Raw genomic sequence first — 12616 nt, 5'->3', positions numbered from 1 at the left:
CCGCCCCAACCCTGCGGACCCGGGGGCGGGGCCTCCGGGCCAGGTCCGCCCCCTTCGCCAGTCCGTCATCCCATTGGCCCACCGCTGCTGTCCGTTTCCTGGGAGAGGCTGAGGCCTCATTGGGTGGCTCCCGAAGGTGAGGCAGACCGTGCGCTCGGACTGTGGGAGCCGGCTGCGGAGCCTGCTGTCTTTGTCTGCACGCCTTGGTCCTACGGGCTGCACCAGTTCCAGGTTCAGGTGGCCAAAGTCTTGGAGCTGCTTCTGCCCTGGTCGGCCCTGGGGACCAGCTTTCGTCCTCTCCCGCCTCCACGCACACACTCACGCCCCGGAACCTTATGGCTCGCGACGGAAGGACTCTTCGGATCGCGTTGCTGGCCTTGCGGAAGACTGCATACAGCTCTGTGAGAAGTTGTTAGAATTTCGAAAGGGAGGTCACCTAGTGGGGCTACCGCAGGCTGGGGAAGTCGTGCGGAACCAACTGGTATGCGCTTGCCTTGTGGAGTTGGCTGTATCTAGGACCCTGGTGACGGCTATGTAGATCACACCAAGGGCCAAAGCAGAGTCTTGGGCAAGGGCCGACCTTTTGTTACTCATCTTACGTGCTTTCAAGCTTCCCTATTTCAAAACAAGCCAGTACTGAGAAATCCGGCCCGGTATCTACTAAACCGTATTACCTTTTCCAAGGCAGGAATAGATGTGATTTATTTAGCAAGAGTTAGTTCTTCACTGTGTGTGTGTTTGTGTTTTTGAGACAAAGTCTCACTATGTAGCCCAGGCTGGCCTCACACTCACCATCTTGCTGCCTCATCTGCATGAGTACTGGGATTGCATGCATGTGCCACCATGCCCAGCCAGACTATTACTTTGTTTTAATGTTAGTTTGAGGTTTATTATTAGGCAAACTGGAGCAATTTGGAAAAATAGCCAGACAGCTTACATGACCTTGGGCAATTGTTAAACACTGCTGCGTTCTCACCCCTCAAGTGAGGAGCGGAGGGATAGGCCTCCTGTGTTTTAAGATGGTCATCAGGTGATTTTGCTGGTGACTGTGGGTGAGAAGTTTCTATACTCAGATAAGCTTCTCCCCTGACGCAACAATCCAAATCAGACCAAATCAAACCGAATTAGAAAAATTTAATTCTAAATTTTAGGTTTAAAGGATGCAAACGTTCCCGGATGATTTTCCAGCCCCCCAGAGAGAATATAGAAAAGAGAAGACCGAAAACCACGTGTTTGTTTTCTAGGGGCAGTTCGAGATGCAGCAGTTTTGGAGAGAGATGGGGGAGGGGTCTTAGGTGGAGGGTCCACCCAAACATTACCGACTCTTTGAGTAGGGGGGTGGGGACAGGAACTGGAGAGAAGCTTCCACCAGACTAGTGACTACACTGTAAATATACGCACTGCACATTTAAGGTCTTAGGAAAAGGTGAGATGGTACTGTTCAAAACAGCATCCAGGAGGTCCCAAAGATGGAGTCCCAGAAGGAAATTCCCTAACATGTTGAAGTTGATACTAAAGGGGGGGTCAATAAACTGGAAAAGATGTGGATGAGCCTGGGTAGATTTTCTAATGTTAAGATGAAACCACTCCACCTGAAAAAAAAGGGGGGGGGATAGAAAAATATTAATTTTTTTTCCCATGTGTGTGAAAATGGAGCTTTACAAAGTCGATGAAAGAACAGAAAGAATGACTTAGAGGGACTGGAGAGATGACTCGGTGGTCAAGAGCGTTGGCTGCTCTTTCCATAGACCCAGGTTGCATCCCCATCACTCACATGACAGCGCAGAAACATCTGCAACTCCAGCATCAGGGGAACTGACACACTCTGCTGGTCTCTGTGGGCACCAGGAATGCACATGGAGTATGTGCATACACACCTACGGACAACACACACCCATAGAACTCTTGTTTGGTTTTGGTTTTCAAGACAGTGTTTTCTTGTGTAATAGCTTTGGCCACCGTGGAACTCACTTTGTAGTCTGACCTCAAACTCATAGAGGTCTGTCTACCTTTGCTGCCTCCTTAGTGCTGGGATTAAAGACATGCACCTCCACCCCTGTCGTTTTTTGTTTTTTTTTCAAAGAATATTTTTAAAAAGAAAGAAACACAAAAAAGAAAAATGTTAGCTGTGGGTCTTCAAGTAGTAGGATTGTGAGTAATTGGGACTTTTAATTGTCATTTTGTCCCTCTAATTATGCATGCTCTTTTCCAAGAAAGCAGATGAGAACAATCCTTGCTCCCTGCACAATTTACATATTTAATGCTGCAGCATGTGCTTAAGATCCCGTGAAGAGCCTCTCACCAAACATTCCAACAAGTCACCCTGTAAATATTTGTTGAATGGATAAGTGCTAGGAATTCAAACCAGGGGAGATGCTTCTGACCAGAGTTGCCTGGCGGAGATTAATGGTAGGAGCAGAAACAGAACTGGTCCCGGAGAGGTGTAGGGTGGAGCAGGAGAGGGGGAAGGGATGGAGAGAGGTGGAAACCGTGGGACAGGGAGCCCATGGTGATGGTATGAAAGGATAAGAAAGAACGCTCGAAACCTATTGAGACAGGATTGCAGAGGGCTTTGTCATTATTTGATTCACATTAATAATTATTTAATTGATCATTTGAAATTATTTAATGACGAAGGTGTTTGCCATCAGGGACAGGAACCGGTCTGACTTGTTCCTTACAGCTTTTCTGGCATCTCAGAATACCTGGTTCACAGCTAGTGAACGCAGGCAGTCACACCTGATGGCTGACTTGGCTACAAGCCTAGGAAGTCTGGGTTTTGTTTAGCAGAGCAGGGTTATCACAGGGTCAAGGAAATGGTCCAATGGGTAGGAATGCTTGCTCCACAAACAATCCCTTACGAAAAAGCTAGATTTGGCTGTGTGTGTCCAAAACCCCAGCATTGAAGAACAGACTGGCAAATGGCGGAGCTCGTGGGCTGGCCAACCTTCCTGAACCACTGGGAAGTTTAGAGCAAGTCTTTGGGGTAAAATGACAGATTATTGGCACCCTTAGGTTCCTCAGCCTGAAATTGAAAAGCAACCTTTTCTCCACCACACTGGAAAGAATAGAACCAAGCAGGAGAAGACAAGTGTCACTCAGTGACACACTCAGCACTGGGTAGATCGGATCGTGGGATATCCTGACTATATCCTGAAAAGCATCTGACTTTGTACAAGACACGATTTATTGTTGTTTTTATTAATTACATAATTATACATAATGTCTTTTATTATACTTTCACACTTGTCTATTTTTTTCATCTTCCATCCCCCATTACTCTCTCTTATCCCCTTCCCACCACTCCTGTCTTCGTCTACATTCATGTTTGTGAGTTGTGTGTGTGTGTGTGTATGTGTGTGTGTGTGTGATGTCTGTGAGTGTGTGTGTCGCAGGGGGTCTCACTGAACCTCATTAGAATTGCTTACGGGATCATGGGCACCTTTCTCCTGGCTACCTCACTGAAGGAAATGGCAAGACAAATTTTTGAAGCTCTTTCCTCATTTATGTAGTAACAGAACATGCTTTTTATGGATGTTGTAGGGTTAAACAAGACATGATGCACAAAGCATGCTATTTAGCACCCAGTGCTCATATTTCTTTTCCTCGGTTTCCACCATCAGAAGCACCTTTAGCAGCACCTTAGAATGTAGTGGGTCTTGACTGGAGCTGACCTAGAGTCAGTCTCAAAAAGATTACAATTAAAAAATAAGGAAGGCAGACATACACCAATGTACCAATAAATAAATAAATCTTTAAAAAGAATAAGGAAGGTAGGAAAAAAGAAAGAGATGGAGAGAGTGAGGGAGGAAAGGGGGACCCATAAGAGAATGAGGCCTTGAATTTGAATTCTGATTGATGCTTGTTGGCACGTTAAACCACTGTATCCCAGATCCCTCGTGTGAAAAATCAAGGCTAGTAACAAGATACCTCTGGCCTCCCAGACTGAGTAAGGGACATTTATACTTTGCACAGAGTCTAGAACCAGTGAATTATCACCCTTCATCCTAAAATTCAGCTTAGCAAGTGAATGCCACCTCCCCTTAGTTCTTTTAGGAAACATCTTATTTTAATTTATATTGGCATATATTCATTGCTCATAGTGATGGGCTTCATAGACGTCTGTATTCAAGTGTAACGTCTACTTTTAACCATATCCATCCCCACCCTCTCTTCTCTTCAGTCTTCCCTCCTCTCTAGTTTTCCTCCCCCATGACCCTTCTGCCTTCATGTCATGTGTGTTTAAATGTATATGTTACCACACATAACTTTATGACATAGCTATATAAAATGTAATCTCCACAAATTAAAAAAAAAAACACTACATGTCTATATTTGCCTAAGCTTTCCAGCAAATGATGTAAATTTTTTAGAGGTATTTACGTGTGTGTGTGTGTGTGTGTGTGTGTGTGTGTTGTGTGTGTGTGTGTGTGTACATGTGGAGGTCAGAGGACAATTTCATGAAACCTGTTTTCTCTTCCACCTTTATGTGGGTTTAGATTTGCATAACAAATGCCTTTGCCTACTGAACCATCTCACCAGCCCTGAAAATGACCTAATTTTGTTTATGGTCAAATTTAACTCTGTTGTGTGCGTAGTCCACACTTTGTCCGTCCCCCTGTTGATGGACAGGTAGCTGACTTATAATCGGCTCCAGTGAATAACGCTGCCATAAACGTGATGTGCAAGCTGCCTGGGCCGTGCCTTAGCTCTACTTTCAGTTTCCTAAGGAAGCTGCAAGCTGATTTTCACAGGCTCTGAGCTAATTTACATTCCCACTCACAGTGTGTGCTGGGGGAACTTCTTGAATGAGTCCTTTGGTTCTTAAATCCCTCAAGCAGACACTGATCATTTCTAACACACTCAACAGCATGTCCCTCCCCACACGTCGTCACCCCAGGGAAGGAGCGCCTAGCTCTGAATTCAGAAACTCTACTGGTATGGAATGCAACCCGAAGCAAATGTTTTGGGAGAGTGTGCGGCAGGGCGATGAAACAAGTTTGGGGACACACGGACACCCCTGGCTCAGATTCCTGGCTGAGGAGGGACGAGTCCAGTGAGGTACTTCCCCACTTTTTCCACTATTCACAAAAGGCAGGTGTGGACAATTGGGTTTCTGTAGATCAGTGGTTCTCAAACTATGGGTTGTGACCCCTTGGAGTTAAACAATCCTTTCACAGGGGTTACCTATCGGATATCCTGTATTTCAGATATTTACATTGTGAATCATAGCCGCAGCACAATTACAGCACCACAACATGAGGAACCGTATTAAAGTGTCGCAGCATTAGGAAGGCTGAGAACCACAGCTGTAGATGGAGTGAGTGCTCTCTGGACAGTACTTATAGATCTCACTGCAGTGGGTAGTGTGTTCATCCTTGTCTGCCGAGGATTAATGCTGCTCCAGCCGTCAGCATGATAGCAAGTGTCCCCTCCTTTCTTCTCTCTCTCCCTTGAAGACCTGGGTTCAGGACAGGAACAGGTGACAAGAGCTGTCTCATTTGTTCATTCCCTGGAGAGTCCCATCTTAGCAGTCATCAGAGCCTTTCATCAAAACAGACTCACGACAGAGCCAGCTCTCTGTGAAATGACACACTAGGCTTAGAAGACCTTCATGTCAGCCTTCCAGTCAAATAGGTTCAGTGAAGTGGAGGGAGAGACCAGTAAAGGAATCACCCTTATAATAAATCATAAAGAAGATATAATGCCTGGGGAAATAATCACACAAAGTGAAAACATGATCACACTATCATAATTTTAAATTCAATAAATCTGGAAGAAATATATTCCTAGTTTTATGGGAAATAATGTTCATCGATGTTATTGAAAGGAACACCCCCAAATGTGAATGGTAGCCACCTTCATCTAGATAACGGGTTAGGAGTAATTATTTTCCTCATCCTGATCTGTTTAGTAGTTTCTACATTAAAATGTACAGATTTTCTAAGTATAAAAGTGTTAGATTCTGAAAGACACATACCTATATGATCTCAATTACATGTGGACCCTGAAATAGTTCGATTCATGAGACAGTAAAATGATAAGAGGCTAGGGGCTGGGAGGATCAGCTGGGAGCTGGGAGGATCCGGACTGGGAAAATCAGGGAGATAGTGGTCAAAGCATGGAAGATTTCTGTTAGAAAAAAAACAAGCAATCTAATGTAAAGCAGGGTGACTATTAATAACGATATATTTTAAACTTGAAAATCATTGAATATGTTAACTGTCTTCACCTTACATGTGGTGGAACATACATTTACTAATCTGATTTAGCCTGTCACAAATTCTACAAACATATTGTTCATCATAAATATGTAAGCTTTATGTTATTTAAAATTGTAAAGAACGATGGTGGTTGGAGAAAGGGCTCAGAGGTTAAGAGCACAGGCTACTGTTGAAAACAGAGTTGGATTCCCAGAACCCCCATCAGGCTCATAAACTCACAGGACTACCTGTAACTCTAGCTCCAGGGGAATCTGATGCCCTCTTATGGTCATGGCAGGCACTGCACTTGTGTGTGTGTGTGTGTGTGTGTGTGAGAGAGAGAGAGAGAGAGAGAGAGAGAGAGAGAGGCACATAAACATATCACACACACACACATAATTTTAAAAAATAATAAAATTTAAAAAGAGGCTAGGAGTAGTGACACACATCTTTAACCTCAGCACTCGGAAGGCAGAGACAGACAGATCTCTGAGTTCAAGGCCAACTTGGTCTACATAAAGAATTCCAGGACATCTGGGACTATATAGGGAGGCCCTATCTCAAAATAAATACATAAATTTATTTAAAAAGAGAGGCTACCACCAAAAAGGGACAGTTATTGATTGTTATGAAGCATTTAAAAGACATGGAAATGTGTACGATATGATCACTAAAGAATAATGGGAAACACTTCGTGTACTGTCACACATGTATGTAGTATCAAATCTTAGTTTTCTGGACTAAGTAATGGAGTGGAGGGAATTTTTCAATTTTACAAATTTTCCATGTAGCTAAAATAACCATGTAATACTGTGCAAGTAGAACAATGCACCAGAGAATCATATCTACTGTTTTACATATGTACTGACAGCATTGAATTACGTCTACTGTTGTACATGTGTCCTGAACATTGAATCGTGTCTACTGTTGAACATATGTACTGACAGCATTGAATCACGTCTACTGTTGTACATGTGTACTGACAGCATTGAATCATGTCTACTGTTGCACATGTGTACTGACAACATTGAATCACATCTACTGTTATACATGTGTGCTGACCATTGAATCACGTCTACTGTTGTACGTATGCACTGACAGCATTGAATCACATCTACTGTTGTACATGTGTCCTGAACATTGAATCGTGTCTACTGTTGAACATATGTACTGACAGCATTGAATCACGTCTACTGTTGTACATGTGTACTGACAACATTGAATCATGTCTACTGTTGTACATGTGTACTGAGCATTGAATCACATCTACTGTTATACATGTGTACTGACCGCATAGTTAACTAGTGGGAAAGGAAAAATACCCCAGCCAAGAATAACACTAATAATATTTTTAAAAAACAAACAAACAAAAAAACAGTCATGGGAAAGCCACTAGTGGCTGCAGGTTCACCAGCACAGTCTTTATTACTGATCACAGCTTTAAGGTCTCGCAGGTGAACAAATGGTCCGGGACTCTTACTACCCCATTCATTCCCTATGCCTCCCACCTCACGGAGGGAACGGCCTCGGTTGTACACAGATGTGTGGGCCAGTTAGCATGGCATGGCGTTGCTTATCAGATGCTGACAGACCTTCGAGTTTGCAATTTTTTTCTACCTTGATTTTAAATAATATTGTTTTGGGAGGGTGGGAGGGCAAGTTTTAGTTTAAACATCAACTCACTGTTTGGTAATGAGATTACAGCCTTATCTGAAGCAACAGTAATTTAAAGATTTTTTTATTTGATATTTAACAAACCAGAATGATCTGATGAATTAGTGAGCCTCTCTGTTGTCCCTGTACACATTTTATGTACAGAGTGGTCAAAGCTGTTTCATAAAGGATCTGACCCAGCAATACTGTGAGACAATAGTCAATAGTGCCACTGTGTGGCGTTGTGGGATATGGCACCTCTCTAGGATTTTTTTTTTTTTTTAAGGTTTTACATTTTAAGTTCTACTAACTTTAGTAGTCACTAGTTGGCGCCCTTTGGGTTTGTTAGAAACCAAGTTCTAGACGGGCAAAAAACACTGCTGGAACGTGAACTTTTCAGCTTAACTCAATTCATCTGAAGGAAAATTTAGATTCGGATACACAGGTTTGCACACAAAGAAACCAGACAGGGTAAATGACTCGCTAATATGTCTAGAGCTAATTTTGGGTCCCTGGTTTGTTTTTTTTTTTTTTCAGTTTTTATTTATGTGCAGCTGCGTTCAGTGTGGAGATCAGGGGACATCCCGCAGGAGTCAGATATCGAACTTGTTGGGTCCAGGGGGGGTCGCACAAAGATGGGGACAGACCACCAAAGACTAATAAGCCAGAAGCAAACTTTATTCCAGGAACCAGAATCCAGGGGAAAAAAAATTAAAACATAAAATAAAAAGTCTCCTTGGGGTGCAAAAAACTTATCAGCTAGCTGAGACCACAGCCAGAGATTGTTGTTGTTGTTGTTGTTGTTGTTGTTGTTAGGTTGTGGCAGAGGCTGACTCCTGAGCCCATCTTTTTATAGTAGGGGCACCAAGCATTATGTCTGAACAAAGGAATTTTTACAATCTCAAGGGAAAACTCAGTACAGATTGTCTTACTCTACAATCTCCATTAACAGAGTTTTTCAGTTAAACTAGTGTTTGTACTTAATCTATTGTCTTTCTTGATACTTTCAGGTGGTGTTTACTGATGCCCCGTGGTCTCCCCTTTGATGCTGCCAGTTTTACATAGCTGGGATAGTGCATAACCCAGAGGTCATATATCTATCTCCTAAAAGTTGACTCAGCTCATATCCGTAGGCTAGCTCTCAGTTTGCAGAGAGATGCTTTGGCCTTGTAAATAGAGCTATGGGTTATAAAGCAAAATAACCCAATGTTAATAGTTAGTCCTTAAGCTGCTGAGAAAGCTGCTAACAGTCTGTTCTCATTCTCTTAGACTTATAACTTTATATTTATTTATTTCTACATTCTTATTTTTGGAATCTACATTTATACTCTTATTCTCGGACCCTTCAGAACTCAGGTGGTGTCTAGCTTGGTGACTGCCTGTACCTGCTGAGCCTTCTTGCTGGCCCAGGCCTCTCATTTTTATTGTATTCATCCATTCACTCATCAATATACATGAATACAATTTATATAAAAGCACTTGGGTTTAACAACAGTGGACAAAACAGGCACACACACAATAATAAAAAAAAAATCCACAGACACACAATTCTTAAAGCTCTTGTTCCAAAAGGAGACTTACAAGGTTCCAAAAGGAAACTTACAAAGGGCACAGTGTTAGAGACAGTCCATGTGAAGAAGCAGAAAAAAAAAGGTGGAGATGGAGAATGTGAAATGTTACCCTCAGTGAAGTCATAAAAGGTCTCTTGACAAAGTGATATTGTAATACAGACCGCCCCCCCCAAGAACTGAGCAAACCAGCTATACAGATGTAATGGAGGAGCATTCAGGTACATTTGCATGACTGTAGTAGAAAATGCACCAGAAAGGAGAACCAGAACAAGCAATCAGTGGTGTTGCAAGGAGGCCACTTGTTCTTCCCAGTGCCTGGCTAGCTTAGGCCCGAAATAATCACACAGAAACCATATTATTTAAATCACTGCTTGGCCCATTAGCTCTAGCTTCTTATTGGCTAACTCTTACATATTAATTTAACCCATTTCTATTAATCTGTGTATCACCACATGGCTGTGGCTTACCGGCTAAAGTTCCCAGCATCTGTCTCCAGCAGGCTACATGGCTTCTCTATGACTTTGCCCTTCTTTCTCCCAGCATTCAGTTTAGTTTTCCCTGCCTATGTAAGTGTAAGTTCTGCCCTGCTATATGTCCAAAGCAGTTTCTTTATTCATTAATGGTAATCACAGCACACAGAGGGGACTCCTACATCCTGGTGAGGGCTGCAAGGTATGGCAGGGTCATGTGGGGCTTGCTGGCCAATCAGAGAGAGACTTTGGCGCTGCTCTTACTAGGACAGGGCTGTTGAAGAGCTTTGAGTGGAGGAGCAGCATGGTGAAAAGAGTAGGCTCACAGTCACCCAGAAGGGGAAGGCAAAGGTAAGAGGCAGGCTGAGCAAGATGCTATTGAGGGAGGTGCAGATCAGCAAAGCCACAGTGGTGTAGAAGAGGATGGTTAAACCCTCCAGAGGTGTTTCAAGGACTGAGCATCTGGCTTTGCTAATGGATAAGACAGAGGACAAAAGAGAGACAGGAGTCAAGGATGATACCAAAGCTTTTGGCCAGATCAACTGATGGGCTACCTCTTATGAAATAACGGAGGATGGTACAGTACCAAGCTGGGGGAGAATATCCACAGTTTAATGTTAGACACGCTAGGCCAGAGATCATGCACTGTTAAAGCCCCAGCTAGAGATGTCAGATGGGTAATTGATTGTGTAGGTCAGGAGTTCAGTCAAAGACTGTTGAATCAGGACATTGCAGTTAGGGAAGACACCAGCTTTGTAACACTACCAAGGACAAAATAATGACTAGAAAAATATCGGGCCCAGATGATAAAGTACTTTGCGTCTTAGTGGGTGAGTTCCCAAACATCTACCCGGTGAAGTGATTTGAAATGTCTCTGCCTCTCCTGGATGAAGGACTTAAGACATGTCTTAGTTACTCTCTACTGCTGTCCTAAGACACCAGGACCAAGGCAACTTCTTACAGTTCCAGAAGTTAGAGTCCGTGACTCTCATGGCAGGGGGTATGACAAGTCACAGGCGTGGCACTGGAGCAGTAGCTGAGAACATTCACCCACAAGCCTTGGGGCAGAGACAGAGAGAGAGAGCTAACTGGAAATGCCATAGGCTTTTAAACCTCAAAGCCCGCCCCCCAGTGATACACCTCCTCCAAAAAGTCACACCTCCTACTCTTTCCCAAACAGTTCCACCAACTAGGAACCAAGTATTCAAGTATATGAGCCTGTAGAGGGGCATTCACATGGAAACTATCCCAAAGTGAGTCTCCTAACCTAGATAGCTCCTCGGGGCGTTTGTCAGTCACCTGGGCATCTGGGGCTCGCTTTTACTGAAGGTGAAGATATAAAGGCCTGAAGATCCACATACCTCTCTGCTCACATTTTTTTTTTTTTTGATGCCCGAGTCAGGCGCAGTTGCTTCCTGTTGTGTGACCATCTCTCTCCATTACCCAGGGTAACAGAGAGACTAGAGCTTACTGAGCGCCAGGCAGCAGTAATTAACATGCATACCCTCGGTTAGTCTGAGAGACAAAAAACCCCTTGCCTGTCAGCTACCATAAGTCTAATGACAACCAGCATTTTCTGATGGTATTTGTGATTCGGGAAATGCCTTCACAAATAGGTACTAGCCAGAAGTGTCAGCTCTGGAACCAGGTTGCTGGAGTGAACCTCCTCCTTCTAGGACTTCTACGTGGCCTAGAAGCTCCCATCCAGTCGCTGGCACCTCCCACCCCCATCCACGTTGGCGATTTACTCCCCAGAGTCACACGTTAGTTGGCATTTGGAGATGAAGGGTGAGTTAGTTCCCTCTGACACTGATGGGTTAGCAAGGGTGTGGCTTTGTTGTAAAAGCCAGCTCTCCTTGGGACGTGCTTGCTGTCTTCCCCCACGTGATGCCCTATACTACTTGGGACTGCACAGTCTCCGTAAGCCAGAAAAGTCACCAGATGTGGCTCAGTCACCACATGTGGCTCATTCAGCAAGAGCTGCTCAGTCATCTAAAGCTTGAGCCTACCTAACTTTTATTTGTTTTTAATTTTTAATTTTTATTTATTTATTTTGAGACACGGTTTCTCTGTAGCTTTGGAGCCTGTCCTGGAACTAGCTCTTGTAGACCAGGCTGGCCTCAAACTCACAGATATCCTCCTACCTCTGCCCACCCCTCACCCCCCACCCCCTCACCCCCACCCCCCCACCCCCACCCCCCCCACCCCCCCACCCCCCCTACCCCCCCACTCCCCCACCCCCCCACCCCCCCACTCCCCCACCTCCCTCACCCCGTCCCAATACTGGGATTAAAGTCGTAAACCACCACTTCCTAGCTACTTAACCTTTATTCTTAAAAAGTACTAGGCTTGTATGGTATTTGAGTCTAGCAGCAAAAGCAAGCTACAAATGCATATCCTGGGAGCATGCACTCTTTGTCTGAAGCCAAGCTTTCTTGTACCTCTCCTATTTCCTGTTGGTTTTGCCTTGGTAAAAGAAATTGCTGGATTTGGAGGGCGAATAACAGCAAAAATAATCTTGTGGAGAGCACTCAGTCAGGGTGTCAGGCCAGAAGAAAACACTTCACATGCCTTTCCCATTCACCAAAAATCTAGTCAACACGCACTTTTAGTATCTCTTGTTAAAACTGGGGCACAAAGCAATTAAGTAAAAAGAGTGACCTGTGCTGGAAACAGGATGGGGCTCAGCAGTTTCCAACCAAAGTCCTAAGGTTTCGGT

Source organism: Myodes glareolus, chromosome 11, assembly GCF_982192425.1.
Source record: "Myodes glareolus chromosome 11, mMyoGla1.1, whole genome shotgun sequence".
Lineage (NCBI taxonomy): Eukaryota > Metazoa > Chordata > Mammalia > Rodentia > Cricetidae > Myodes > Myodes glareolus.
Note: the sequence above shows the minus strand (reverse complement) of the source record.